Source organism: Leptosomus discolor, chromosome Z (genome assembly GCF_034619465.1).
Source record: "Leptosomus discolor isolate bLepDis1 chromosome Z, bLepDis1.hap2, whole genome shotgun sequence".
Lineage (NCBI taxonomy): Eukaryota > Metazoa > Chordata > Aves > Leptosomiformes > Leptosomidae > Leptosomus > Leptosomus discolor.
Window position 1 is genome coordinate 86,819,430 of NC_141419.1, and position 27,121 is coordinate 86,846,550.

Below are 27,121 nucleotides of genomic sequence, written 5' to 3' on the forward strand. Positions count from 1 at the left end.
GGTGAATCCATGATGACCATTCTTTTTGTCTTTCTTGCCCTTCATGTGCCTGGAAATGGTTTCCAGGAGTAACTAATCCATCACCTTCCCAAGGAGGACAGGATGACCAGCCTGTAATTCTGCAGGCCCTTTGTCTTGCCGTTTTTGAAGATAGGGGTGAACTTTTCTTTCCCCCAATCCTCAAGCATCTCTCCCAATTGCCATGATCATTCAATAATTGTCAAGAGATCTCACAACGATAAAATCCAGGTCACTCAGCACTTGTGCATGCACTGCATCAGGGCCTATGCATTTATGTTTGTCTGGTTTGCTTAAGTATTCTCTAATCTGATCCTCTTTTATCAAGGGTGCGTCTTCCTTGCTTCAGACTTCTGTCGCCATCATTCCACCTGCACTGCCTGTTGTTTCTGTCTCTGAATGATGTTTGTGTGTTAATTACATTCCTTTCCTTTCTGAGAGACAGAAACTCTACCCTTTGGAATATTATGATTTTGTCATGAAATTAGACCTTACTCATAATATTTTTTTTTCTTCTTATTGCTCCAGCATAGTGCATTGCAATTGCCTTCCTAGCTTTCCAAATATTTACTTACTTATTGAGCATGTAGTTCTCCCTCTAGCTTCCATGATAGGCAGTTGGGACTTTCTGGTTTGGAAGTATTTTCAGCCCATCTCATATCTGAGAAATCAGCACATTTACTTTCAGTCACACATACAGTGTTTGTGCAGTGAGAGGCAAACAGAGGCTTGGAGACCTATTTCATTTAATGAAGACCGCATCAGATATTTTCATATGAGGAGAGTAATTATATATGCTGGAATTTGGTTTGGTCTCTCATGCCACCTCTTCCCCTTTAACAGAAAAGTACCATGGAATTTTAAGTCCCTAGATTGTCAAAAACTGCAGTAATATTCTTGCCATTGAGTTTACTGTTATAAACATTTGGAGAGAAAGTCCATTTTAAAAGCGTATTCATGAAAAACATATTCTGAATACATAATTGGGAGAAATGTCACAGCAATTGTTAGAGTTACACTCACTAATTAGAGAAAATACAAAATACTATGTGATTTATGTGTTCCATCAAAACTAAACTAGGATTTCTGATATTGTATATTCACAATGAATTTTGCCTGTGTTCAGTATACAGACCAAGCTTCAATTGCAGAAATCAGTCACTGAATCATCAGGATGGAACAGATGCAAGAAAATTGTGATCTTCTTGATGAGAAACAGTAAAAAAAAAAAAAAGATAAAGGCACTGGATCAATTATTCACTGCAAATTACACACTTGGCTACCATGATCATTATAACCCCTTCACATCCCGTTACTCTACACTCCATTATTTCTGCTTACCCCTATGGAGCCTGCCCTTTTACCTTCCTGACACTCCCCCCTTTTCTAGCTGTCAAACAGTGTGTTTCATTCCCCGTTTAAAGGATTTCTTATTTCCCCTTTGTGTGCTGCCTGTATCCTGCCATCCCTATCTCTCCTCCTTGCAGCTCCATCGGAGTAGTGGCTTTCATGCCTAAAATGGTGGGGGAAATGCTGGTTTAAAGACCATCTGGTTTCTATTCAGAGGGACACTATTGAAAACCAAACTGGTTTCTTAAAGCTCTTACTGAAGTGTAGAAAAATGTTCTTTTTTTCTCCTCCTCCTTTTAAACTGAGGGATTTTTTTTATTTTTTCCAAAGTCTTCAGACTCGTTCTTGAAACCTCTGCTGACAAGCAGGAGCCCTGTATGGCTTCCATAATGAATAGCACTAAATAATTTTTAACGAATCCTTCCTTTATCAGCAGAGTTCAGCACAAGAAAGGATTATACATGGTGAATTTGATATAGAGGACACAAAGGTACTGGCTTATGGGCTAGTTGTTAATTTGTTGAGCCTTATTAATGATATTTCTTCAATTTAGCATTCAACTGTCTAGGGTGCCTTTACCGCTCTTATACTAAAGAACTTAAATATCATCCCCTCTATCTCTGTGAGGTGGGGCAGTCTTACTCTTTCTGTTTCAAATTTAACTCAGAAATTCAAGTGACTTGGCCAAAATGTGGCAGGAAGGAAGTCTAATAGCAAAGAAAGGGGGAAAAAACCCAAAGTGCCTTGCAATCTATGCCAGCGCTTTAAGCATTAGATTCCTTGTCTAAGGGGGATCTCGTCAAAGCACAGAAGAGCTTACCTTAGTGCAATACTCTAGATTTCCTAATACCTCAAGCTGCTTCGTGCTTTTAAGGCATAAATTTACTTTTTAAGGATTACTGTCTCTGGGGAGGAAAGTGGAGGCAAAGGCATATAAAAAGTTTGTTTTTCATCCAGATTAAATATTAACTTTCTGATTGATAGTTCCCATAACCTCCTGTCTATTTGACAGTGAAGTGAGTGTATATATGTGCATTCTATCTATAACTTAAATCCAGATTTGGGCCTTTTTCATCAAAAGGTGTTATACATACAAGCTTTCTTATAGTCTGTGGCACAGCCTGAATCAGCCATCATTCCAGGGCATGACAGTGGTGCAAACTCCAGTTCCACCTCCAAAACCGTGCAGGTTCGTTTGGTGTTTAGATCAAGAGGATCTGGTTTAGGACAGGATCTTCAGCAGCCTCAGCTCAGGAACAAGGTCCTATGTGATGATGTTCAGGACAACTTATGCTGGGAATGTGACCAAAGGACTCCTGCTTTGAATGTTATTCCATTGTTCCTCGGCCCAGTGATCTCCTCAGGACACATTGAAGGTATTTAAGATAGACACTGAAAGGATGCATTTTATGGTACTATGAGATTGCGTAACCATCTTGCAGCTTGACAAGATGAAAGCATCTGTGCTATTTATTTATCCAGTCTTCTCAGTCTGGGTGCTCAGACTGGCTCATCGCTGTAAAGAAAACAAGTCTGAAATTAGAATATGGAAACACAGAAACTGATATGATCCTGCACGGAAAGAGTGGGAGAAGGAATAGGTAATTACAGCCTTGTAGTACAAAAGCAGCAGGAACCTTACACTGGATTTTCCTTTACTTGAAGTTAAGCTTATTACACCTGGGGCTTATTCTGCTTTCATTTGCTTCAGATAGGAAAAAAAAAGTTGGGGTCTATTTTTTGTGTCTAACCTGCGCTATCATGTTAATGTAAGCAAATGTATCTTGCTGCCTGAAAGCAGAAGTACAAGGACTTCTGGCTTTACTTGCATTGAACAGTCACTGTGCATGTTACGTAGGTGCCTGAATTTAATATAAAAGAAAAAATAATATAAAATTAAAAAAAAAAATTCCCTGCAGAATTTGATTCTGTAATGTCTGAGAGTATGTCTAATTTAAGCATTAGAATAATTGTATTAAAATCAGTAGAGAGCAGTTGACTAGAATGATGGCCTCATACCTCCATCTTTTTTAAAGAATTCAACAGAAATCATGAATTCTGTATCAAACGTTTAGGAGAATTAAGAAGTTCTATAATCTTTCCTGATTTCTAATTTTCTTGTATAAAAGAAAAAGAAATTCTTTATAGGACAGTCCTATTTGCAGATAGCTCAAATGGTTTGAGAAACACTTTTCCAAATTTCTCCTACTGATTAACTCACTTCATCATGTAAACAAGCACGTATAAACCCTCCATTGACAGAAGGTAACTCATTTTAAAGTCAGCCAAGCCTAATTCTAAAATTTGCAGTTAAATTGCAGGCCTTGCTGTCTGAGAGATGTGATGAATGTGTAAAGTAATCCACATAAGACATCTTTCAGAAACAATTTTGGGATAAACCCCACAGGACTACCCAGGAAATTCCTTCTGAAGCTGTCATCTCATGAGGCAAAAAGGCAAACACCAAATACAACATTTTGTGTGCATCTCTGGAGTACACACTACAGCTACGAAGCTCACCCAATACAGAGAAAGAATAGAAGCTTCCTCATTCACTCAGTCCAAAGGCAAAAGTACTCAGCTTTTTCAAAGGGCAAAATAGCCATACCCCTAGAGAGAAGCAAAAAAAAAAAAAAAAAAAATTGGATGAGCTTGTAATTGATCTCCAACTGCTACTGCACTGCAAACACCAAAGGAAAAATAAGAAAGAAAAGAAATAGTTGGCTTCACTGAAAATACAACCAGTACTGAGCACTAGCATAGTGAGTCAAATAGCACACCACCAATGAAACACTTCTGACCAATAGTATGAGGTAAATCCAACCCATGATATCAATTTTAGAGAAAAAGCTATTTTGTGCGGCCCCAAAAGACAAAACTTAAGACTTACGGTAAACATTTTTCATCTCCATGGATAACTTGTTTATTAAATAGGTAGCTAGATACTAAGATCTCATTTGCAAAATCCTCTCCTTACAACTCTGATTCCTGCTCAGGGAGATAGTCATACAAAGAAGCAGGTAAGTCAGTTCTTAATGGGAGTACTCTACCTCTTTTACAGCCTAGAAAACAGAGCCACCCAAGGGGTTAAATGGCTGTGCTGAAGGTCATGCAAGGTGAAATACAAAGGGCACAAGGATTTCTTCATCCTGTGTGTAGCACTCAATCCCTATGATGACTGTTTAAAGGGATTTTCAGGGAGATGAAGTTAGCCACTGTGTCTAGGGATGAATACGTCAATGACAGCAGGAGGACTGAAGTTTTTCATCTTCTCTCTAATCACCAGGGCACAGCCACCAGTTTGCACACACAGGAGTACCTGCATCACTTCCTTATCAATGTTCCAATCACGTGAGTCTTAAATCTGCTGTAATGACAGATGAAGTCTGATGTACAAAATTGTAGTTAAAAAGCCAGCAGATGGTGGAGAGAATGTCTGTTCCTTAAGTATATATGTATTCCTTCGTCCATTTAATACATTTGTAAAGAGTCCTGTGTTTGCTGTGCTAACTTGTGCTGGCTAAGCAGCATGAGTGTTGCAGTGAATCAGGGTTTTACATAAAAAACAGGTCAACCCACTCCCCCGTTAGCTCAAATCAGAGATTTTTTTTCTGAAAATACATATAAAGAGAGTGGTGGAGAGGGAAAGCGTCTGGACACGTACTTTATATCAGTCGTCTGGTGACGGCGACAGGTGCATTTGTCAGGCCCCAGGGAGCAACTCTGTTAGACTCACTTTATTAATTGAGCAGATTACATGTTTTAGGAGATCCATCCCTCCTCCTCCTGTCGCCCTCTCCCTTTTCTTTGACATTCTATGGTTAAGGCAGGAAAGGGGAAAATACCCTTTCTTTTGGCTTTATCAATTTATAATTAAGCATGATGGGATTGGAAGGATCTAACAGTAATGCAGAGGGTGCATAACACTGACAAGGTCAATTATCTTCTGATAAGTCTCACAACAGCAAGTATTAATAATATGAATAATGTAAATTGAATGTGAGTTTGTTGAGTTTTAATTCCTATTTTAAAGTTTTCTTCCACGTGATGCAGACAGGATGGCAGATGCTAGTGAGAGGTCAATTAAATGGCCTCCACCAGCCCTATTTTTTCACTAGTCTGATGGTCCTTACAGTATTTGCTGCCTGTCAAGATACCTAGGATGAAGAATGCAGCAAGCAGGAAAGGGAAGCTGGGGAAACCCTGTTTCCCTAGGATTTTGGGTGCCTTCTGTCTTAAAGTAATTTCATCATATCCCAGTTCCTGAATAGCCAGTGACAGAGAAGAACTGTGTCAGGTTCAAGTGTCCCAAGATTTGGCAGAACTGTAGATGTATCATATGTTGGGAATTGAGGTTGCAAGGAATGACCAAAGTCGCTTAATCAAAAATACCTGGCTGGCACAATCATTAAGGCCTTCCCAGGAAGCTGCAGCTCATCCAACAGTTAACGGTTCTACTAGAGGATTTTTGATTTTTTGCAGGAATTCTGGTAGTGGATACAATGTACTCCTTCCATTTAGACTGTGACTGAAATACAATTTCAAACCTTCTATTCTGATATATTCTGAACTCATGGTTTCTTTAGGGGTTTTAACTTAGCTGACTGAAGTCCAATTCTCATTTGGAGTACACCATAATAAATCTAGAAAATCTCCAGTGCAAGCAGACATCTCAGTAACCAGACATCTCAGTGTAGCCCAACAGACCCATTCTGGCATCTCTCTGAAAACACCACCTCAGGAATGGTCGTAGACAGAAGCGGTGGCTGTTATTTGTGGCAATTTTATTTAGGTCATAAGCCCTTCCTTCTAGTAATTATAACTTATATTCCAGGTTAAATGTTTGGGAAAAATTGTTTGTTTATTTTCTTAGGAGATTGCCAAGATATTATTCTACTTAGTTTTACCTGGCCATCCTATTTAGCAACAAAGAAAAATTAAAAGCCTTTTTACATTATTGTGTCTGTACCATGCTCCCACATACACAGACTCCTGATATGGCTAATTAGTCCTTCCTTGAATCCACTTCATTCATTTTTTACAGTGAAGCCTAGTGAGTGTACTAAGTGATATCAGATTTGAACTTTTCCTGGAAAAGCTCAAGCTTTCCAAATGACTAGCTCTGTGTTTTATTCTGGGTAGAATCACAGGGACCAAACAAGACTAACCAGTTAAAAGCCAATATATTTAGCTTTTTGCTCCAGAGAGACTGAGTAAATAATAGACATAGTTAGGTTGCCCATTGCCACAAGCATGCATTTTTCATGGAAAATTTATGATCTGAGTACACAAGACATTGTGGATATACAAAAAAAGACCAGTAATCCTGAGTCTCTGGAAGACAACAAAAATCTATTTAGATTCGTTGAATGTACTCACTAGCAGGGGCAAGATTCATAGGGCGTTGTATGCACAGTGCAGCACAAATATTGACTAGTAAAAAGTCTGTTTACTGCTGAAGAGATGGGAGACTCATTTGTGGTATAACAGGACCATAAGCTGGCCTCCTCCAGCGGCACAGAAGTTAATAGCAATGAAAATGACGTCTGAGAAGGACGCTGCCATCTGTAAGTTTACACACTGGATTGCTTAGGGGGGAAAGAATGCCATGAAATTATTCCGAAACCCTGATAAAAAAGTTCCTAAGAAGGAGAAGAAAACACTTGGGAAATAGATGGAATATAATCAGAGAATGCTTTGTTTTTTTGATAGAGCATGGCAGTTAGTGAGAAAAAAACATTCTTTTTCTTGTTTGCTTATGTTTTTGCTTTTAAGTGCCATATTTTTATTTCCCATGGGAATTATAAAATATAAATTTACATTTTGACAATATAGTCCTATGATACACAAAGAGTCCTAAAGATTATGTCTGGGCCGTTTTCCCCCAAACCCTAACCCCTGTGAATTGAGAAGTGTGATATGGTGAGTGACAGCAGTCTAGGGACAGAATATTAAAATTTGAAGCCTGAAAGTCGTGTTCAATAAAAATACATCAAGGGGGATGAAACCTTTACAATTCACCAGCACATTTTACTCTGCAATTTTCAAAAGAAAAGTAGCAGGGGTCTCAGTCGAAGCACGTTGAAATGTTCCATCAAACACATCTCTTCTAAATGTAGCCTGACAGTGCCTGCTTCCATTTCCCATCTTCTCACTTAAATGGGTAACACATGTGTAAATGATGTTTATTTTATTGTAAATAGAGTGTTGTCTCTGCCCTTTAATATCATGGCTCTGTGCTTGCACCCTTGGCGTCTCCTTTAACTGCTAACACAGTCTTCTCCTATACACATTTATTAAGGCTGGAATGGAGGCCTCCGGGCAGCTACCCCAGCCCCCTGCATCGTGGCAAGCTTGATTTCATAGACTTTTTCCATCCCTAATAATTGGGTATCACATCCTGCCTTGAATATTATTTCCTCGTTTACACAAGCTCTTCTGGCATTTTATTCCATTGCCTGAACTGTTTGTCTGAGGCTGGTTAAAGCTTTTCTTCATATTTAAACTATAGGTTTTCTGTCAAAGTGTAGTGCACAATGTCCTCTTCTGTCCTTGTTGAGAAACAGAGGAAAAGTTCTGTCTTTTCATATATCTCTTAAGAAAAGCATAGTATAGTCTATGTTCCCCATCACCCAGCTGTGAAACAGGCACTGGTAGGTGAAGACGAGATGGGGCTGCCTAACTGCACAGGAGACAGCTTCACCAGCGATACCCACATCAAGAAAGTTACCCACATATTTAAGACTTCAGCTGGCGTTCGGGAGCACAGAAACTCTGCATTTCTTCAAGAGATCAGACCAGTGGTCCCTCTAGCGGTAATTTCTGTCAGAGATTATCAATTCCTTCAGAAGAAGCAGTGGGCAGTTTTATCCCTAGAGAGACGGCCTCTTCTGGAGCCCGTTTAGTACCTCAGCCAGAGCCTAAGTGTGATGTCTAATTTCAAATTGTTAGGCCATGTTGTTAAACCCTGGTGTTTGTTGGTGTGTACTGATGGCCTACCTCTACCTTAAACATCTACCCTGAAGAAAACAGTCTATTTTTGTGTATGTGTGTGATGGTATTCTTTAGTCGTGTTTCATTTTATGGCAGGAGACGTGTGCTTGTCGCTGCCCACAAAGTGCCTGCCCCGGCAGCATGAATACAGCCTACTACGACCACATTTCCTGAGTGAACATTTCCTCACACGCTTCCCCTTTGTGATGTCCTGCTCTGGATTTCTACGGCATTTCCTTGCCATGTCAGCGAGCATAAGCATTCAGAAATGTATTGGGTGCTCATGCCCAGGTGCTGGCAGCCCGGAACACACTGCAGCTGGGGCTGCCCTGTACTGACACAGACGCTTCCAGACAGCTCTGCAGGGGCCACACCACAGGTCACCGCTGAGCCCATCAGCGAGGCTAGTTGTGGCTCTGTGAGAACATGTTAAAGTAATGGCAAAAAAACACTGGACAGAGAGAAGCAGAGAACAAGAGTGAGAAACAGCTGTGTGAACACCAGAGAAGAAGGAGGGGGAGGAGGTGCACCTGGTCTGCAGCAGAGAATCCCCTGCAGCCTGTGGAGGACCCCGTACCAGAGCAGGTGAGTATTCCTGAAGGAGCAGCTGAGACCTGTGAAGAGCTCACACTGGAGCAGGGGAAAAGTATGAGAGGGAAAGAGCAGCAGGTAAACTGCCTGGTATTGACTGTGCTCTCTACCTCCCTGGGCAACTTGGAGTGGGAAGAGGAGTCTGGAGACTCTGGGAAAGCAAGATGAAAGATACTGCTTTAAGATTTGTCTTTTTAGGTTGTTGTTTCTGACTACCCAAATCTATTTTAATTGACAATAAATTAAGTTGATTTTCCCATCTTTTTGACTATGAGAGTGATTGGTAAGCAATCTCCCTGTCTTTATTGCAACCTACAAGCTTTCTTATTTCTCTTTTTCCTATTTTCTGCCCCGTCCTTCTAATGGGTAGGGAAGTGAGCAACTGGGTGGGAGTTTGCCTGTTAGCCAAGATAAACCCACATCAAGGCAAAAAAAAAAAAACAACAAAAAAACAAAAAAACAAACCAGCAATCAGCCAGACAGGATTCTCAGCTGTTTTCTGTATGGGCTTGTTTTTTCTTTATAGGCTATAAAGATATAATTTAGGCACTACAAAGAAGTTAAGCTGGAGCATAACCTGATCAGCTCTGTACACCCATTTTAACCTGTTAATTCATTCCTCATTGGTTTAGTATCTGGTTCTATGAATATTTCTGTTAATAACTTTACACACATGAATAGACCCATTAATCATGACTAAGGAGACTCGAAGGCTCTCAGATGTTTGCGAGAGAGGGCTGTTTGACTGTAGAAGTCAGCTTCACACAGGTTTTCTGGATGATGTTTTCCTCCATGATGTTAACCAAAAGGTATAAAAGGTCAGGAACATGAGCATGATTATCTTGGATGTGAAATGGCACCTGGATGCCTTTACAAATATAAACATAAATCATTTATACTTTCAAGTTCTGCCAGATGAAGAAGTGTAGTAGGCTTGGATTTGTAAGGGAGCTCCTAATTTGGCACCTATGGAAAACTGAGATGCTGGAAATGAAAATGGTGGTCTTCTAAACCTAAGTAGAGGTTCTGTCTAGGCAATTTGGCAACTAAATATTCACTGCACCTATTTTTGACAATAAAGAAAACCTTTGTACTTTCGCATCCCTTCACCAAGCTGTAGGCGGCCATAAAGCAAGAGACATGACGCAGGCGGGCAGAACTAAGCTGTGGCTGTAGATAGGGTCCTCAAAGAAAGTTTCCTTTAGGACTCTTTTAGTTAGCCATGTTCAGGTGTCATCTAATGGCAGAACCTGTTTCTCTCTCCAATTCCGTTTGTGCTAACCAAGAATAATCAGAGGACTGTAGTTTGGTCTGATCTATTTGCACTGGACTTGTGGACTCACAGAGCCGGTGAAAAACCATAGTAAAGGAAGGTGCTGTAGGCCTAGTTGCAAAAAGAGAGCACTGTGTGAGACCGACAAAGCCCATCCATGTTTGCCTCTCATGCCAAATTATGTTCCCTTACCCTGGGATCCAAACCCTTCTGCAATCTAGCCCAATATCTTATAGACAATGACCATGCACAGATTAGTACTTCCCTGATAGTCCCCACCTTCAGTCAGTGCACAGCCTTGACACCTAGAGGGCTTACATCTTTGTCTGTCCTTTAGAAAAGACTTTCATTAATTTTTCTAATCGTCTTTTGAATCTGCTTGATACAGTTGGCATCCACAAATTACTGTGGCAACAAGTTGCACGATTATTCTGTTTTATGTAAAAGTGCTTTCGTTTGTATGCTTTCAGAACATCCCATGTGATAATTCTGTTTATCTCTCTGTAATTTTTGTGCCATGAGAAGTAATAAATTTTAATTCCCTATTCTTAACAATTTAGAGACCACTCTCAATCCTTTCAGGCCTTTTTTGTCTAAGCTTTGGTCTGTTTGCTATTTTCTTGCATGGATGCAATTTCGTATGTTCAGTCTTGCCTGCATCTTTGTGATGGTTTTATTTTTACTGAGAAGCAAAAGAAGGACATGACAGAATGCCCTCCATGTTTGATTTGGATGTTCCATATAGGAGAATAAGGATTTTGTTGTTGTCATTATTTATTTATTTCTTATCAGTTTCTGATGTGCTGTTACAGAAATACCAAAGTAAGTGCCTATTGTAGATGCAGTTATGCTAGCGTAAACTGCTTTGTGATACATGGGAATGGGAACAAGCCACACCAGGATCAAGGAAAAGCATTATAAAAGTCAAAGTGCATCCACTATAAGGGCTGCAAAGTGTCAGTAATAACAGTAATAGCAATGATTCCTCTCTGTCTCAAATAAATTGTACCAATAGTTCTGTGCTTAGAGTCCACTCTCATACCAGCCATACACCAGAGTCACCCAGGAAAATGTTTCAGTGTATGCTTCGTTTTGACCTGTGAATAATTCTACAGATATTCCTTTCATTTTGCTGGGAGTACTCATCTGTTTTTCATCTGTACACATGCTTTGTTGGGTCAGGGCCCAAAGCATTTGAACAAATATTTATCAGATATTTCACAGAATTTTCCAGCTCTACTGGGAGCCAGATTCGTTACGCCCTTGCATGTTCTTATGCCAGGGGTGAAAATGAGCCTATTCTCTTATACTTTGAAAAAGAACTGATTTATCTGATTGGAACCAGGAGCCTGAATTTTAAGCACATTAGTAACTGAGTTCTGTGTCTAGTCTGGGCACACAATAACCAGATTTGTATTCAAATAGTGCAAAGCTTTTCATCCTCATGGCTTAGTACACAGGTGTAATCCCCTACAGAATGGATTGCTTTTACAAGCTGGCTTCTCTAAGGCAGTGGGTAACATTTATAGCTGTCTATATTCGCTTTACGATTCTGGGCCAAGAATCATACTTAGGCTTGATGTGATCTCAGACCCACACTGCTTTATCCATCTGTAACTTATCTGTTGCCTCCCCAAGATCAAACTTGTTACAAATCCCATCTCTTCCACCACAGGATATTTTTGTCTTGAAGGGGTACCCTGAACTCCTGCAATTCTGCTGCAGTCCCAAATAAGATACATCCAAGTGGCCCAGACAGGTTCTATATGCATTGCAAGTAGGCTCTGCTTTTCAATGAGGGTTTGAAGTTTCTCCGTCATCATTTCCAAGATGTGGATTCAAAGCTACACTTAAGAGCAGGCTGGAATAACATGAATGCAAAGTTATTTTTTGACACAACCTTGATCTTCAATTAACATTTCAAATGTAGTGGAGAAGGTAACTTGGATTAGTTAGTTATCCTTCCATGGGGAGCTCTGGATGCAGTCCAAACATGTCTTCAAACACTTGGGCAGTTACAGAAGTGGGCGGATGTATATGTACTTTTGTAGTACATTTATATAGTACTTTTATAGTCTGTCCCTCTATTCTGCCTCGTCCCCACCTGGAACACCCCAAGACAAGAAAGACATGGAGCTGTTGGAGCGAGTCCAGAGGAGGGCTACCAAGATGGTCAGGGGGTTGGAACACCTTTCCTACAAGGACAGGCTGACAGAGTTGGGCTTGTTCAGCCTGGAAAAAAGAAGGCTCTGGGGAGACCTTATAGCGGTCTTCCAGTGCCTGAAGGGGGGCTACAAGAAGGCTGGGGAGGGACTTTTTTCAAGTGCCTGCAGTGATAGGATGAAGGGTAATTGTTGGAAGATGAGAGAGGGCAGGTTTAGACTAGATATATGGAAGAAGTTCTTCACACTGAGGGTGGTGAGACACTGGAACACATTGCCTAAGGAAGTTGTTCATGCTCCATCCCTGGAAGTGTTCAAAGCCAGTTTGGATGGCAACCTGGTCTAGTGGGAAGTGTCCCTGCCGTGGCAGGGGGGTTGGAACTAGGTGGTCTTTGTGGTCCCTTCCACCTAAACCATTCTATGATTCTATGATAGTCTCAAGCTCACTTTTGGCACGTTTTGGCTCATGGGAAGTCTTGGATGCTGTCTACCTATCCAAAATATGATGGGAGTAATGGCCTTGTGTCTTTCATGATTCATTAAGGACTTAGATCTGCATATATATGTTAGCGCAAACTGTCAAATACACAAATTGGATTTTAGCACCCACCTGCACATTTCATTTCACTTAGAAAGTCAAACATTCACCCCCCCCTTCAAGTGTTTTTAATATTTCCTTTCCAGCCTAGCCGGTTCTTCCTTGTAATACCCAGAATCCCTCATATCTATGATAATAGTATTATTTAAAGTTTGACAAGTTTTTGCTGAAGTTTTCTCATTGTCTAGTGATATTAACAAGATTTTAATTTTATTTACTGATTTTTTAAAATGTTTTGTTGAAGATGGGTTTCGTTTGAACACAATGAATTGTGCTGAGTTCAATGTTCCCATTACTTTCCAGCCATCATTAGCTTGTTCTTTTGTTCATTAAAACAGGCCTAAATGCTCTCTAGCCAGTTTCCATGGATGTATTCACACAAGTCCTCTTATTCTCCCCAGCTTCTTTGGCTAGCAGTAATTTACAATGCTTTATTTATTTATTTATTTATTTATTTGCTATTATTATTATTTCCCATCAAACCTGAACAGATTTTACACTTGTGTTGTTGCTGGGCTATTAAACAGCCAGGAGACCTTGTTCCAGTAGAAAAGTTAACCATGTTGTTGGTGAAATCTGGAAACAAAACCGTTGCTAGGATTCAGATGAGTGAAATGGGGTGACAAGACTGAGGGGATTTAAAAACAGAGAGCTTAGGATATTGCCAGGGGATTTTAGCCAGCTTGATTGCTTTCTGAAGAATGAGATGGGACAGAGGACTAGAACTACAATTTTTTTGCTCTAATGTCTCATAGACTGGTTTTCAAACTGAGAAGTCTCGAAAGATTTTATTACAAACAAAATTACTCATTTGGGGCTGAGATATGATAAGGAGCCTTTCTTTGTCCTCTGTTTTTAGTAGAAATCGTGTGATTTAGCTCCCAGTTATATTTTCATTTGCTTAAATGTAAAAACCTCATTTCCTTTACCCTCAAAAGGCACAGATCTTCTTGACCTCCTTTAAGACTGTGGGGATGTCCTGTACAAGAACTTACCTTTTTTTTTTTTTCCTTGGTTTTATACCCCCTGGTGCAATGATGATGAGGCTGGAGTCTGGTGACAACACTTGTAAGAATTAATGTCAGAGTTTGGAATTGCTGATTTCCAGTGTCAGGTAAAATCTAGAGAGATGGATAGGTAGATTTTTTTTGCCTCGATCTTCACTGGCAAGTGCTCCAGCCACACTGCTCAAGTTGCAGAGGCAAAGGCAGGGGATGGGCGAATGAAGAACCACCCACTTCAGGAAAAGATAAGGTTCAAGAGCATCTAAGGAGTCTGAAGGCGTACAAGTCCATAGGACCTGATGAGATGCATCCCAGAGTCCTGAGAGAGTTCACTGAGCCACACTCTGTGATACTTGAAAAGTCATGGCAGTCAGGTAAGGTCCCCAGTGACTGGAAAAAGGGGAAAATTGCACTCATTTTTAAATAAGGTGGAAAAGAGAACTCTGGGAACAACCAATCTGTCAGCCTCACCTCTGTGCCTGGAAAGATCATGGAACAGATCCTCCTAGAAGCTATGCTAAGGCACACAGAGGACAGGGAGATGATTTGAGATAGCCAGTATGGCTTTACTATGGGCAAATCTTGCCTGACCAACCTAGTGGCCTTCTGTGATGGAGTGACCAAATCAGCAGGACAAAGGAAGAGCTATGGATGTCATCTATCTGGACTTCTGAAAGTCCCCCACAACGTCCTTCTCTCTAAATTGGAAAGGTATGGATTTGATGGGTGGATAGTTTTGTGGGTGAGGAATTGATTGGATGGTCACATCCAGAGGGTAGTGGTCAACATCTTGGTGTCTGAGTGGAGATCACTGATGAGTGGCATCCCTCAGGGGTCTGTATTCGGATGAGTGCTGTTTAATATCTTCATCAATGACTTTGACAGTGGGATTGAATGCACCCTCAGCAAGTTTGCCTACTACAACCAGCTGTGTGGTGCAGTTGACACGCTGGAGGGAAGGGATGACATCCAGGGGGACATTGACAGGCTGGGGAGGTGGGCCTGTGCAAACCTCGTGAAGTTCAACAAGGCCAAGTGCAAGGTCCTGCACCTGGGCCAGGGCAATCACAAGCACAAAGACAGGCTGGGCAGAGAAAGGACTGAGAGCAGCCTGCGGAGAAGTACTTGGGTGTACTGGTTGATGAGAAGCTCAGCATGACCCATCAACGTGCATTTGTAGCCCAGAAAGCCAACTGTATTCTGGGGTGTACCAAAAGAAGCATGCCCAGCAGGTCAAGGGAAGTGTCCCTTCCAAACCAACCCATTCTATGATTCTATGATTCTATAGATAGGTAGATAGGTGGTCAGCCCCTACGCAGCTCTATACAGAATTTAATTTGGTAAACGTAGAACTAGAAGTAATAGAAATACATAACAGTTGACTTCTTCAGTAGAGGACTTCCATGACAGAACAAGGTGATTGCGTCAGCTGAAGCAACTCGGAAATGAAGGTACCTTACCTTGGAAAAATGTTATTATCAACAGAATTTAATGGTTGTGACACGGAGTGGACTGACAGCCCAAGAAACGAGAAATCTTCAGGTAACCCTGACAGTCACCTACATTACAGCTGCAGAACTGCCAGAGGAACCAGTCACAATAAGGTTGTCTCGCGACCTACCTGCTTACAAACCTGCTTCAATCTGTAGTATAGACAGGAACTTCACTGGGATTAGATTCAGGCACTACTACAAATTGGACACAGACAAGTTTTAAGAGCAGTGACAGAGCTTGGTTAAAAAGTTGAGTTTACCATCTTGGCCTGTTATGGCAGAGGAGGACTTGATTGTGTTGGACTTGTGGTCCCTGAAATGTTGATGGACCCATCAAATTCTGCACAAAGTTTGTATTTCTTTTGAAAAAAAATCCAAAGACACAAAGGCTTTACTCAATATGTATAGATTTCCAAGGGCCAGCCAACTATACCAATGAATTTTTCAAATATAAATTTTCTCCAGCTTCTGGAACTTTTACCTCTACTTTTAAAATGCAACTTTTAGAAAGGGAAAAAAAAAAAACAAAAAAAAAGCAGCTATGTACTGGCGTGTTTCAGTGCCCAAGTGAAGCATTCAAATTTGTACAAAAGGAAACTCCTAGCTTTGAATTGCATTCATATTCAGGGCCTTGTTGCAGCTCACAGAAACAAAGTGCTAAAATGATATGCAGTATACTTATCACTCCCTGGTTGTCTCTTTCACCTGGTGACAACACTTGTAAGGGTTCTCAATACATGGTGGCTATTGAGCAAGAGTCAAAACTTGCAGAGGCTCAGCCTCTGCGGAACTGTGTTTCTTTATATGTAGAGCCAGCAACTAACTATTTCGTAACTGCCCTCAGTTATTCTTTGCAATCCCATGCCTGCATCTGGGTGAGGTTTGTTTTGCTTGATTAGTTGTTTTTTTCTTTGTTTCTTTGTTTTAAAGAGGATGCTGTTCATGTCTGAGTTTTTTATTTCAAGTTTGAAGATGAAGACTGGCATAAAACTTTCCCATTGTGCATGTTTTTCTATTGGACTCATAACATCTCACTTTAAGAGTTTTTGAATGGAGTTCAGTTCTTAAATATGGACTTTTAGTTTCTACATATGTAACTTTTCACATTTTCTGGAACAACTGTTATTTTTAATTGGCATTTACCTACCTGTAAATACCTAGAAAATTATACTGAAAATATTATCTTTTGGAGTTACTAATTCTAACGGCAAAGATAAGAACTGTCTTTGATGAATCTGTACTCTGTAATTTTCATTAGGTGGATGAAAGGATGAAAGAACAGATTCTGATGTCCGTTGCCTTGGTGAAACTCTATTGTTTTCCTCTTAAGTAACTGAACACAGAAGGAAAAAAATCCCACCATCTGACTCTCTATCTTAACTTTTCCCAAAGATTGCCTACAATTCCAACAAGAACATAACCATCTGGGCTCCCTTGCTTGTATCATGTTTGTTGTCTGCATGGAGAGAGATTCATATTTTATATAAGTCATCCCCATAGGGGGAAGTCCTGCTACCTGTTAGCACAGTGCCTGATTCTTCAAAAAAATTAACAAAATACTGTGTCTTTAATGTTGCTTACTGAATTACAAATTGGGGAGCTTGCACATCTCTCATTTTATTCATCCTAATTACAATTGCCCTGTCACTGAGATGCCAGCCTGACTAAGAGCAAATCAGGTAGTGACTCCCCAGGGTGTTCTTTGTAACAGGAAGGCTGTCTCTAGTGGCTTCAAAATGACAATTTCCTCTCTTTTACTTCAAAGTGGAGTGTTTCCCCTGGACAGTTTCACATTTGATTACTTTCACTAGCCTCTCTGTCTTTGAGTTGCTTGATTAGCATCTCAGTCACCTAAGAAATTAGACTAAAGTTTGTGCCTTCGAAGAAAAAAAAAAAAAAAAAAAAAGACAGAGAGGAAAAAAAAAGAAGCTGGTGAAAAATTATCTTTCCCATAGGAAAGACATTGAGGGTATGGAAGAAATTGAGCTCTGACAAAGTTTTGCTGCCTTAAACTTCATCTCTTCTGAAGGAAGGACTGTCTCCTTGTTTGGGAAGTTTACTCTAAATATTTCCCTGCAGAAATGTTAATGGGATAGCTAATTCCTGCTTTTGTTTGAAAAGCTGTTCGTCTATTTTTTTGATAAGCAACTTCAAAAATTATGTCATAAACTCTAGCCAAATAACCAGTAACAGTCTTTGGCAGCACTGTAGGTGCGTGACTATGGATTCTGTTGCGTAATAGAGAACCTCAAGCTGTAAGTTGCTGGTTATAAACTTTCTATCTTGCCATTTATAACACAAGAAGAACATATACATACCAACCACAGAGAGAATTGTGTGCAAATAACACGATGTTTCAGTATTTCGTGTTAAAGATCTGTGTGTGAAAAAACAGAGTTCAGCTTAGGTACCTGGCACAGATGAGCCTTGCTGAGGTTAAAACTCATGGTTCTGCCTTATCAAACTCTCTAATTTGTCTGTCTTTCCAGTTTCTATTATATACTGTCACCCTAGTCCCTAGACATCAGATACAAGAATTAACATAGCATAAGTGATGTCCAAAGAGGCAGCAAGTGATCCTCTCTTTTGTGAAGAACTGGCATGTCTGTGTTCCTCAGGGCTGTCTTTGTTGCTTCCCTTTCTCTTACAGAATGCAGTCAGGAAAGAAATTAATATTTTGAGGAGAAGATATGGGTTTGCACCTTATCTTAAAATACCTTCTACAAGCATTATGGAGGAAGCGTCATCTAAAATCAACAATAATGAACAGAATATTTTTTCCCTGTTTCTAATATTTATTAGATTAGGTTTGCATTCAGTTGCGGGATGTTGTTGATATGTCTGTAAATTTCTTATCTCCCACCCTAAAGATTTACAAAAATATATCTGGAAGAAGTTAATATCACATGCGAGTCTCATCCTCAAGTGAAAGATGGAATAATTTACAGTGTCCAGTTGCACTTGATCAAATGATTACCGCCTATCCATCTGCTTGTAAAACATTCCCACCTTTCACTAATTCTTTTAAATTTCTGCCATTTCAGTCAAACTGGAATTTATTACTGCCCACTTACCCTGATTTAGTTGTGAAATGATTTGCATGGCTTCTGTCAATGTTATTTGCATATCTTTATTATGAATACTGCTTATTTGGGGGCAGATTTGATTTATGAGTGTTTGGCATGGTATGCCCAGTTATTTAGTTTTCATTTCTGATTTACACAAAAGGAATGAGAAAGGCAGTAATTCTTTTTCTCTCGATGCAGTATATGTGCAGGACAAATAAAACTTGAATAAGAAATTATTTTATTTTGTTTTATTTTGGTTTTAGGGTTAAGTTCTCAAATGTGAAAAATTACAAGTCTTGTCAGAGCTTTAGAGCAAATCAAAATTAGTCTTTCCTGTATTCAGCTGAGATCAAAAACTAGTGTAGAAACTTGAAGTGAAAAATGTAATTACTGAATCAAATGCCAGGAATCAGGAAAATGGCACCAACCAGAAAAAAACTTTTTTCTGCATAGCATCTTCACCCTCACTGTAAAGAAAACACAGATATTCTTCAATAGAGACAAGATGACATGCTGTTTGATATTCCTTTTACTATCTCTCATGTAGCATTATTAGTATGTTAAAAACCATAGCTCACCTTTGCTCACCGGAAAATGAGGCAGTAATTCTTTGCACTTACATGTTTATATAATTCCATATTAATCACTTTTCTGCCTATTTTTTCCATGTTATTGGGGTAGGTAGGTAAAAGATATCCATGTTTTCCCTCTCCTCCTCAAAGTCAAATATGTGATTTTGTTTTGCTGAGCAGAAAAACATTTTGACATATCTTGAATCAGAGCTGACTTCAGAGTCCAACATTTGGATATAGGAGCAGGTTTTGAGAACACAGACTTCTGGTAGCAGAGCCAGAAATGGCGCAGCACAGCCTGGTTACTATTTCATGACGGCTTCTTCCTATACAGTTTTGCATTACACACACAAAGGATTAGAAACTGAGATCTACACTCATGCCTGCTTGTATTTAGCTATAGTAAGAGTCTGAATAGGCACTTATAAAACAGTTTGCAAATCAGTTAAACTTGGGGGTAGAGTTTATATAATTTAAAAGCAGCTGTCTCAAGTTATGTCTCTGATGCAAAACATGGGATTATAAAGGATTCATTTTGAGGCAAAGGAGGGAGAAGTATTTCTGGAAAGTAAGTCATTTCATCTGTTACAGAGAAATATCTCAGGTTGATTGCAAATCTGGCTGTTCTTAAACAAGCACAGAGAAGTATTCCCAGATGAAAGATGTAATTAATAGTTCAGCCTCTACTAAATTAGGTAGAATAGAGAGTATCCTGTGTTTGTTACTGTAATCACTTAATGTAAAAATATAGTTACTTCAGTAAGCTTTATTTAGGTTGACTTGTAGTAGCACTAATACTGCAAAACTTTGTGGAAAGTACTAGGTTCCTAATTGTTGTGCAGTGAAAGAATGATCAACTACCTGAAAATCTTTCCTCTTCATTGTCCTCCATACTGCCATTGTGGGATATTGTCCCTGCAATGCCTTGTTGCGGCAAAATAATATTATTATCCTTTTACATATGAGAATGAGGTATACAGATATCTAGTATTACTCAGTGAACTTGTACCTGAATAAGAATAAAATCCAGACCTCTTAATTATTGGTATTGTGCTGAATTCAGTAAAGTATCCTTCTTTAGAAGTAATTTTTTCCATGATGTCTGGAGAACATTGCCATCCTGAAGCCAGCCTAATAAGACCCAGGATGAAAGGCAATTTTATATAGAGAGATGTTTGTTTCAGGACTGTTTCAGCCTTAGCTTTTTCTTTTCTTCTGTCCCTGCTTTTGTTCCCTGGTGTGAGATGCATTTTGGCCTAAGAGAATGGCTCCTAGAGAGACTGAGAATGGCACTGCTAGTGAAGCAGCGCAAGGTTTACTAAGCTAACTTTCCTCCCACTAAAGAAAACCACTGCTATGTTATGGGTGAATCTTATTTCTGTGAGGAGTGTAAGATATGGTCCTAAAGTCTGTCTCACTTCTGAAGACTAAGTAAGGATACTGGCAATGGTATTTGACACATCTTGTGCTTTTGTGCCGTTCACTTTAGAATGCCATTGTAAAAATTCCTCATTCTCATTAGCTGGTTGCTATGTCATTAACTCACTATAGAGCCCCCATAATGTCCCATTATACTGTACTTTCAAGCTTTTGGCTGTTAATTAAGCATGGAACATTCTCGTTTGTTACAGGGCTGAAATTAAAGGAAGGAAATCTTAAATTATGAATAATACTGTTAAATAATAATAATAATAATAATAATAGGATTAATGGACACCCAACTATGTACATAATTAGCCTAATTCCAATGAAAGGGTGATGGTGAATTTTTTATCAGTGTCACCAAGACCTCATAGTATAATTACAGACCTATTTGTTCAATGCTTAGAGTGTGCTATTCATTATAACATGTGAAGAATTGAGCGTTTGTTCAGAAAAAAAATACAGGGCAAACCGTTTAAAACTGATTCAGATGGGTTCTTTTATGTTTTATTTGTTGAGAAAGTTTTTTGCTTATTTTTGTTGGTTTGTTCATGTCCTTATTTTCAATCAATGATTAAAATGTCAACATAACTTCTACTGATTTCATGAACAAAATAAGGTATAGTAATGCAAGAACCAACCACCAAAATGAAGAGGAAAAAAAAAAAAAAATCCGCTCACTCCCAGAAGTATCCCAGTAAAGATTTCTAAAGTAGACGTGATTATGTTATTTCTGGATTATTCAGGAATACTTTAAGAAAGTCTTTCAACCTTCCACCTGCTTCTAGGTACTTCACAGGATCATTCAATGAAGGTTTTTGCTATTCAGGCCAGCTATATGTTAAAATAGAATATACGTCACTTGCACCTCTTGTTTCTATTTCAAGCTGTCTCCAACTCTGCTTGTCTAATTTTCAAAGGTGAATATGTTATTTATATTCCTATAATCTCAATTATATGTATTTCATCTTTTCTGGGTTATCTCCCTATGCCATTACGACTTTATATAATTGAGCATTGAATATATTTGGACCAGAAACTGACTGCATGTCACTAGATATGTCTGCTTAAGTCTAGACATCCTTTTTTTTTTTTTTCATTTTTGACAACCTGTGAAAAGTGATACTGAACAGTAGCTTTAGGAACACAATAATTTTGTCTGGAAAGGACCATTGGAGGTCATCTGGTTCAACCTCCATCTTAAAACAGAGCTAATTTAGATTAGGTTCTTTATTCTCCTTACAACACAGCATTTTGCATAGAATTGGAACTGAGTCCTGAGGATGAAAAGGGGAAAGGATTCTAAAACATCAAGCACCTGTTTTAGCAGGAGCTGGTTGAGAAAGGGAGTTCCCAACCACAAAATACTTCATTGTTTCAGAATGTATGTTTTTGGTCTTTTTTTTTTTTTTTCCTGGAGCTACTTCAATCCTTCACTGGAGTAGTACATGAAAGTAGTTGAGCTGACTTCTGTTCTGGAGGGTCCAAGTGCAAGACCCTCTTCTAGTGAATACTTGTTGAAAAGGAGTGAATATCTCTAAATACCTGAAAAAGATACATCTGAAGATTAACAACATGCAAGTGGTTTTGACACTGTGCAGATAGAGCAATAACTTGAATTTCAAGGAACAACCTAGTGAAGAGTTCTTTCTATTTAGGACTATGGTTACTTTTTTCTTTAGATTTCGACAAGAATGTAGATTTAAGACTCATAAAGTCTTAGATAATGTGAATTGCAGGCAAAAAAAGAGAAAGCCCTTCATCTTTGGAGCTATTGGTTTGTATGACTCTACATTTTCTTGCCAAATCCAACTCTTTCCACTATGCCTCCTCTTTCCTCTGAAACAAATAAAATATAATTATTTGTTTCAAAATATTCCCAGAAAACTCCTATTTCTCCTCCACAACAATATCTTGGATGAAAGTCAAATCTAGACAGACTACGTTTTACAGAAACCACATAGTTTAAATTTTAGTGTGCATAATCTTATCTATTCTCTGATTCCATTGTGAACAGTTACCAGCTACTTGTCTGGATTTTATTCCAATTTTTGTTTTACTTCTTTGAAACTAATGTTGGAGGTGCATGTCAGGGTTGCTAAAGACTGTCCTTAAGAAAGTCTTGTCATTGGAAGGCAGTAAATTGTAGAACATGCCGTGGCTACAGTAGTACTGTGATAGCTATCAGTCATAAAAGCATTCGCTTTGGTTTGGTATTTTATCTTACACACCTTGATATGGAGCCAATGTGACACTGTTCAAAAATATTCCTCCTTTTTCCCCTAGATTCTGGTAACCAGGAAGCCATTTAATTGTCTCTGTATGACACAGAAATATCAGAGACCTGTGAAATGGGATACTGATCCTCTGACCCATGATTATGATTTTTCCATTATATTCAGTCTCTGTTCCATTACAGAATATGTCTAATTTGCCTTCCATCATCCCCAGAGATCTGTGTAGCTCTGTCCAGAGATTTTCTCTCATTCTAAATAACAATGCTGTATGTTGCATCTTTTGCTTGGAGTGGTCAGTATAATTTGTGAATTATTTCTCGAGATGATGCTTCCAGCCTGTGTTTTTAATTCTTCCCATTATCTAAGCATTTTTTGCAGATGTATTTCTCTGATCTGGTTTATTTCCAGACCTTTGCAATTTTGTATCATTTGGAAAATCAGAATTTTCAAGGTCTTCATCCTCACCCTAATCCAACAGCTCACTGAACAAGGATAAAAGAGCTTGATTAGGAAAAGATCTAAGTTCTATGCTTTGCTTGTGTCTAGTAACAATTATTTATAGTGAGTGTTTATATTTTGGCATGATCATTATTATTAGCACTGCTGCATTTCCAAGTACTGGAGAAATTATGCTGCAAAATGCAGTTTATTTGAATATTAAAAGTCTGTACCCTTAATTCTTTGAAAAGGGTGGTCAAGGGAACAGATAACCGTGACAAAAACATCCATTTAAATTCATGCAATAGATCTGCAAAACTACTAAAATTTATAGTGCTGTTCAGATCTGTCCTTTATTTATCATGATAATAACAGTAACTTATTTTTATAGAACAATGTTCCATGAAACAGAGTGAAATGAATAGGACAATAATCCTTGTCCTAATTTTTTAGTAACAGACCAAAGCAAACAGGTTTTCAAAGGATAAAATGCCCTTTTAAAATACGTGCCCCTATCCTTCTCTTCCTCTCTACAACCTTTGCCTCCACAGTGTTTTTGAAACCTCTTTTCTCAGCATCCAGTGGCAGATATCCCCTCTGTGACAGCTTTTCTGCTTTTATGGCTTTCTTAAACTCCAGAGAGGGTTGCCTTTAAATGCAGTTCAGCCACATGCTTCCCCTGAAGGGTCCCTGATTTGAAGAACAACCTCCTTAGCTGGAAGGAATGTTTAGCTTTGGGAAGGTTTTTTACTTTTCTTTCTTTGTAAGTGTGTGCATGTGTGAGTGTGTTCTCAGACAATTTCAAATATGCAGATTGTGGTCAAGTCCCACAACTGAGGGTAGTGAATAGTATGCAGTTAGCATGGGGGAGTCTAAAATCAAAATTACCTAAAAGAACTTCTGTTCTGCCTGTCTATCTGGTTTGGAGAGATTAAAATTCAATTTAGACTAAAAAAGTCTGCAAAATTTATGTCCTACAACAGAACATCACTTGCCAGGATGGAAAGTCAATTAGCATCTTCAGAAAATTAAGTCAACTTCCTATGTTCAACACATAAGTAACTGGTAACTTGGTAATTTGGGTAACTGAGTTGAGATGTTTGAAACTTGATGATTTCTGAGGAATGGTACGTTCCTTCACCTTCAACTGGAGTCAAAAGAGATCGATAGTATTGCTGAGGTACATTAGGTGTCGTTACTCTTCAAACAAACAGGCTGTTTTGAAAGCTCCAAATTTGTTTGTAATTCTAATAGCAACATAGACATCCTAGCCTTTTTTTTTTTTTTTTTTTTTTTTTTTTTCATTTGGGAACAAAATATCAATTTGAGTCAGAGTGGTAGTTTTAGTTTTTAAAAGTCATCCAAATCACAGGGAAGTAGCAAAAATCACAGGTCTCTCATAAGCCTTTAAGTAAGTTCAGTCATATTCTCCAGTCATACATAATTGAAATGGGAGGTGGTGTGGGGAAGTAGGAATGGATAAACCTCCCAAGACTGCATGATGAAGGAGGGTGGGAGTGGTTGTCCTTTAGGAAAGGGAGACCCAGCTGTTCCCTAGAACATATTTTAGTCATCTCAAGCAAGACAATATCTAGCAGATAGAGGTACTCTAAAACAGTGGCAACGAATCTGCAGATTTAAGGACCAGAGCCACAAATACAGAACTGAAGAATGTGAGCCATATGACTATTTATAAAGGGAAAAAAGAAAGTGAAGGGCATGGAGGAACATTGGCAGCATGTAATACCAAATAAAGCCATACTTGGTCTCTGTGGCATTTTTTGTTCATGATGAATTCCAGTGTCCTTTGGGATGTGGTAAAGAAAAACGAGTAGCACTTCGGGCACTTAATACTAAAGATTCCTACACACACCCCCCCCATCTACAGCATGAAGAACATAGCTTCAAACCAGACGTTTCTGACACTTGACTAGCAACTGTGTTATCTAACAGCAGTAGCGAGCAATTATCATCTTAAAGACATTAGGAAAAAATGTCCAAAATTCCTCCTTTCCTATTGGAAAAATCAGCACAGACTATTTCATTTTGGTAAAGAAACTTTCATATCAAATCAGTTTGCATGATCAAACTGAAGGTGAAACCACTCATTTGTCACCACCTTACCCAACGGGAGGTATGGCTGACTACCTGCTACCCTCACTTCCTTTCTCATCAGCCTTCTCTGATGGACTCCATCTCGTGGTTTCCCCATTGTCTCAGTTTACCACTGAAATGTGTGATGAGAACTATATTCTAAACAAGTGTTCAGCTATGAATGGAGACAAAATATCACATTGGTTGCAAAATCACAACTGGCATCATGAAGGGCAGGACAAACCATCTAAATCGTAACTCCTAAATTACTTAAGTGTCTGATTGAAAAATGAGGATTTTGACTGCATATGACAAATTAAAAACCATCTTACTGGTTGAGTCTACTGTATTTTGCCACATGTTTTGCTATTTACTTTCTTTTTTTTTTTTTGCAACTCTTAGGATTTTATGCGTGCGTACGCACACATACGCATATAAAATTCCTTTAATCTTTTTTGTGTCAATTTAGAGTGAAATAAAAAATTGAGCGATAAAAAGTTCCCTATGAGAAGAAAACCTAGTTTTTCTGCCTATCCAGTACTTTTAGACATGGGCTTTAAAATGATTTGGGGCAACTGTCCTGAATTTGCTAAGCATTGGGAAGTTAGATGTTCTAGGCCTAAGTCTGTAACTCTATTTCAAGATCCAGTCATCACAGAAACTTGAAATTTCTGTTCTCGAGGAAATTCACTGATTTTGAAATGTCGCTTTTTTCTAAATCAGAATTAACTTTCCAAACATCTACATTATCCACAAAGTCAAAGTTCTGAGAAAAAGAAAACAGTATGACCTTATTAAAACATTTAATTCTGATAAAACGAGGTGCTTCATTTCGACCATGTGCTTTAATTCTAATGATACGAAACTTCATGGAAATTGTCTCAACCAGTTGGTGTTTTTTTAAAAAAAGTAATGAGACTGCTGTTGGTGTAGTTTTTCATTTGGAATATCAGCATTTCTGACAGAAAATTATTCTATCATAAAAAAGTTCTCTTTGCTTTAATGTAATTACTGCTCAGAAGTTGATTTCTTTTGAACAAAAGGGGATTGATTATGTGAATAACACTTCATTATATTAATCAGATTTTCTAGGCAGATCTATTACCTCACTGTTTGTACACATCCTTTAGCTTCCCTATTCACTAGAGATTGCACTGTTTGTGACAAACGTTTTAATGCCTAAATCATCTTTAATGCTTGAGTCATCTTCAATGCCTTAAACATCTTTGCAGACCACCATCTGCAATGGCCAAGTAACATCCTGCTTTTTTTCATACCACCAAGGCAAGAAATTCTGAAACTAAGTGCCTCCCTGTGCTAAGCAGGAACACTGGGACAGTGGCAGACAAGAAAGTGAGACAGAAGTAGTCATCCCATGAGAAAGCTGTGGTCCACAGGCTGTTATTTGGATCACCCTGGTTTTTAATATTAATTGACCACCAAGTAGTAAGACATCGCAATTGCCTCACTTTTAGTGACATTCTGATGTGGCTTAAAAATACTTGAGCACTGTCAAGAGTTAGAAAGAATTTGCAAACAATTTTCTGTTGCTAGAATTTTGTCTGAATGGATATTTCCTTTTCTTTTTTCTTTTCTTTTTTTTTTTTTTTTTTTTTTTTTTAGGGGGACTGAGGGTATGGATGATGGAAAAAAGCAGTCTTTTCATTTATATGATAATACATGTCTTTCATTGACAGTGACAGGCCTACAATAGAATGTTATTAGGTAACCTCCTGTCTATAGAGATGCTTTGAATACAATTCTTTTCCAGCATTATTAAGTTACTGCCTTTGTTAAGCAACCAGTTT